We start from the raw sequence: 4,997 nt of genomic DNA on the forward strand, positions 1-4,997 counted from the left end.
ATCGCAAAGTGCCAACACGGCAATTTAACCTGAATACTGAGGTTTTACTTTAGAAAAAACCACTCATACATTAACTCAAGATGATCCAAACAAAGTAAGGAAAGCAATCCCAAAGGCTTTCATTTACTTAAAATTATTTGGCAGAGAATTCCACACTTTAATGACAGTCTGGGCCGGGCTGGGGCGATGGCACGCGTGCCCACAGAGAGGGCTCTGAGTGCCACCTCTGGCACCCGTGCCATAGGTTCGCCACCACTGTGCTAAGGAGAGGCCAGTAGATGGAGTAATCGGATGCCCGCCACCTCACCCAAAGGCCTGGCGGAACAGCTCCCTTTTACAGGCCCTGCAGAACTGCAGTAGGTCCCACAGGGCCCTCATCTCCAACAGGAGCATGTTCCACCGGGCCGGGGCAGGGCAGAAAAAGCCCTGGCCCTGGTTGAAGCTAAACGTACGTCCTTCAGGTAGCTATCTTTGAAACTGCGCACTCCATGCGTTGCCTCTGGCCCCCACTGTGCCGGCTTCAGAAGACACGTATGATTATTATTATTTTTTTTAACAATTGTCACTTATACTGTGCTCTGCATGAACTGCCTTGGGAAGCCCTTGACCTGGAAAGGCAGCTTGTAAATAAGAACAAAACCCGTTTAATATCTTTTATTAGGACCACCCGAACGGACATAAAACTCTGGGCAAGCTTTCAAGCTCATCAGAACTCCCCATCAGGGGGGATGTTACAAAATTTCAAAAGGTGCGAAAGTGGAAAGCAGATTCTTCAGGCCATGGTATTAGGTCAGTTAGCTTCATTGTAGGCTAAGCAAGCAATTAGTGAAGTGTGCCATCGAGTTGCAGCCAACTCAGGGTCGCCCCCTGAAATTCCGCCTCTTTTGGGGTTTCCAAGGCAAGAGATGAGCAGAGGTGGTTTGCCATGGCCTTCCTCGGCCGAGCAGCCCCAGCCTCCCTCGAGGTTCTCCTGTCCAAGTACTGACCGTACCCAACCCTGCTTAACTTCCCAGGTCTGAGGAGGGGGTGCTAGTCTGGGGTATCAGAGCAGCCACCGGGGCAATTAGCTGGACTTTACTGCTGGAGCCACCTTACAGCCCATTCTCTGGGAAGCCGTATTCAGTCCACGTCCTCCATTCTTTTATTCTTTCAGTGAAATACAGAAACCACCCCAAGTCCACCCCTAAACTTCCCAAATGCCAAGGTGATACCACGCCAGCATTAAAGTTCAGCCAATTATCTGAAAAGGGACATTGCAGAGCCGGAAAAAGATAAAAGGAGGAGGGCAGCCAAGATGATGAAGGGTTTGGAGCACCTTCCCTATGAGGGAAGGCTGACGAGTCTGGGACTTTTCAGTTTAGAAAAGAGATGACCAAGGGGGAGACATGATGCGGGTTTATAAAATTATGCATGAGGAAGAAGAGGAGGAGGAGGAAATTGGATTTATACCCCGCCCTTCACTTGGAGTCTCAGAGTGGCTTACAAACTCCTTTCCTTTCCCCTCCCCACAACAGACACCCTGTGAGGTAGGTGGGGCTGAGAGAGCTCTGACAGAAACTGCTCTTTTTCAAGGACAGCTCTGACAGAGCTATGGGTTGCCCAAGGTCATCCAGCAGCTGCAAGTGGAGGAGTGGGGAATCAAACCCGGTTCTCCCAGATTAGAGTTTGTGCACTTAACCACTACACCAAACTACGAGTGGACAGAGGGAGTGGACAGAGAGAGCTTTCTCTCCCTCTCCCACAATACTGGAACTCAAGGGCATCCAATGAAATAGATGGGCAGTAGATTCAGGAGAAACAAAAGGAAATGCTTCTTTAGGTGAGTAAAGCCATAGGCTGAAGTGATGGCCGCAAGTCAAGTTGCGGCTGATTTATAGTGACCCCATGGAGTTTTCAAGGCAAGAGACATTCAGAGGTGGCTTGCCATTGTGTCATGACCCTGGTGTTCCTTGGTTGTCTCCTTTCCAAATATTGACTGGAGCTGACCCCGCTTAGCTTCTGAAATCTGACAAGATTGGGCTAGCCTTGTCTATCCAGGTCAGGATGGCCACATGCACAGACAGCTTTAAAAGGAAATTACTACAGATTCATGGAGGAGAGGTCCACCAGTGGCTACTAGCCATAGTGACTGAAGGGAACCTCCACATTCAGAGGCAGTACACCTCTGAATCCCAGAGCCAAGAGGCAACATAAGGGGAAGGCCTTGGCCTCCATGCTCTGTGGTTGGCCACTGTGTGAGCCAGGAGGCTGGACTAGATGGGCCACTGGTCTGACCCAGCAAGGCTCTTCTTATGTCCTAATTTCCTGCTTGCATCCCTCAGACAAAGGATCCATGCCTGATGTAGCCTGATGAAGAAACTGCTCTCGACCCTTCTGTCTATTTAAATTTTGTAATCTCCAGCCTGATGAAGCTTGCACAGTGTTCTGTATCAATGTGTTATTAATAAAAGGTATCGCATGGATTTCCCATTCTGGTTTTTGGGATTTCCCGTGGCGCTGCAACTTCCTCAGCTTTTAAGGCAAAACTGAATAAATTTGGACCTGGAAGCAGACTGGTGGCCAATGCAGATGTCGGCGTTATGCGATCCATTCAGCTGGCTCCATTCAGGAAACATTCTGGCTGCCCCGTGGCTCTATCTGTGGCAGGATCTGGACATTTTTTTAAAAGGAAGCTCGGCACACAGTGTCGTACAGCTGACCAGTCTGGATGTCACTAAAGCTGGGAGGACTCTGGCCTGTTTTGTCTCCCAAAAGCGGCTGGCAAGCCCACCGAGGCTGGTGAAGTGCATTCTGGGCTGCTGCCGTGACCGGTCCGTCCAGGTGTGCTGGAAGACCCAAACCCTCCCCCCACACCGAGCCGCTGGCTTGCATCTGGGGATCAGACGTCTTCCCCGATCCACAGCCTCTTCCGTCCTCAGTCTCCACAAAACTCCAGTCTGTTCATTCTCTTCGGGGGACCTCAGCGGCCCCCAGCATCCCGCCTGCCCACCCACCCTACAGTGCTGCCTCGCCTCTGGTGGCTTCCGCTTTCCAGGCCACATCTGGCAATGACCCATCGTGCCCCAAACAGTTTGCGACGGTCAGGTTGGAAGGACTGCCTCAGCCCCTAGGAACCTGTCCTGGGTCTCGGGTCTTCCGCAGGAGTCCTGGCCCAGGCAGCCTTGTTGGCTGTACTGAGATGGGGGGGGGGACATGATGGGAGGGGCTTTCCCCCCCCTGTCAACCACCCCGGGCTCTGGGACCCTCCCCCCCAAGCAGGCTTGCCTTCCTGCGTCACCCCGTACCTTCCAGCAGTGGGCGAAAACCGCCTTCATCCTGGGAGGCCTTTGGGCTTTTCTCCCAGGCTGCGTTTTTAGAAGAGAACGACTTTGCATGCGTGAGGATGTTTTAGCTATTCTTGGTTTGGTTGTTTTATTTTTATTATTGCCCTTGTTACCTGGAACTGCCTTGGGCTCCTTCGCCGGCGCTCTCGTCCCTTCCACTTAACTCCTCAACCCTTCCCACCTGTCGACTCGAGACCGGGACGTGCCGGAGCACAGGCAGCCCAGGATATTATTGACAAACGGGTTTACTTTCTAACCAATTTGGCTCGCTTTCTCGTTCCTCGTCACGGCTCCAGCCAGCGGCGCGTTATTGATGGCTCTCCGGACTCGCAGGTGGTGTTGGAATAGATGTCACAGGGAGTGTGTGTGTGTGTGAGAAATATACCCCTAATGTATCATCAGTTGATAAAAATTGATTTTCCTCCGCGTATGATTTTCCTCCGCGTCTTCTCTTTAATACTGGTCTGGAGCTCATCTCCAGCTAGTTACAGAGTGCCGTCACTGACCTGCCGGGCGCTCACAAGAGGGGAGGGAAACGATCTGCCTTCTGAACTAGGTGGGGAAGAGCGCTAAGTTGTTCAGTTGCACAGTCGAGTCCGACTTCGCGACCCCATGGACCAGGTCACACCAGGCCCTCCTGTCTTCCGCTGTCCTCTGAAGTTGGCTCAATTTCATGTTCGTTGCATCGATGACACTGTCTAACCATCTCATCCTTTGCCGTCCCCGTCTTCTTTGACCTTCAATCTTTCCCAGCATCAGGGTCTTCTCCAGTGAGTGCTCCCTTCTCATTGGGTGGCCAAAGTATTTGAGCTTCAGTTTCATTATCTGGCCTTCCAGGGCACTAAGGCAGCAGGGCCATCCTTGTGAGCTGATGCTTCCCTGTTTCTGAGAGTGCAAGAGAGTGCGCCTTCCCCCTCCACCCCCCGCTTCCGAAGACCTAACCTCAGGGGGTCCCCACTACTTCACCCATAATGCCAGCTTAAGGGGAAAAAGCCACAGTTAATTATTTCAGACCTGGAAATAGCAACAGTCCTGGTCACCTCTGATAAGTAAAGAATCGCCCCAAGGCGACTGGTTGGTGACGCCAGCTTTAAAGTGGCTGCTGCTTCCCCCCTCCCCCCTTTTCAGGAAGGCGGTAAAACCATTTAATAAAAAATAATAAAACCATTTAGTGGACTAACATCTTCTGTGGGTTTAGCCTCAAAGTGAGATTGCTTCAGTATTCCTGAGCAGATAGTTTCAGAGGGTAGATGTGTTGGTCTGCAGTAGAAGAGCGAAATGCAAGTCCGGCAGCACCTTAGAAACCAACCAGGTGATTGTGGTATAAGCTTTCGAGAGTCGTAAGAATGTCAGAAGAGCCCTGCTGGATCAGACCAGCAGTCCATCTACATAAGAACATAAGAGACGCCAATGTTGGATCAAGCCAAAGGCCCATCCGGTCCAACACTCTGTGTCAAGCATCGATGTCCTGCACCCTAGAGATCACCCAACAATTCAGCCATTGGAACTACGCTCTGTTTATGAATGGGAACTCACTTGCAGACTCTTTTTTTTAAAAAAACAAATTTTTATTTGTTTTTAAATAATCATTAACAACAATGAACATCAAAAGCATTAAACTGACAACAACAAGAGATAAGGATCAAGTCGGATCAAAAGCCTATTATGTAACAG

The sequence above is a fragment of the Gekko japonicus genome, unplaced genomic scaffold (genome assembly GCF_001447785.1).
Source record: "Gekko japonicus isolate JY-2015 unplaced genomic scaffold, Gekko_japonicus_V1.1 scaffold1633, whole genome shotgun sequence".
NCBI classification, from domain to species: domain Eukaryota; kingdom Metazoa; phylum Chordata; class Lepidosauria; order Squamata; family Gekkonidae; genus Gekko; species Gekko japonicus.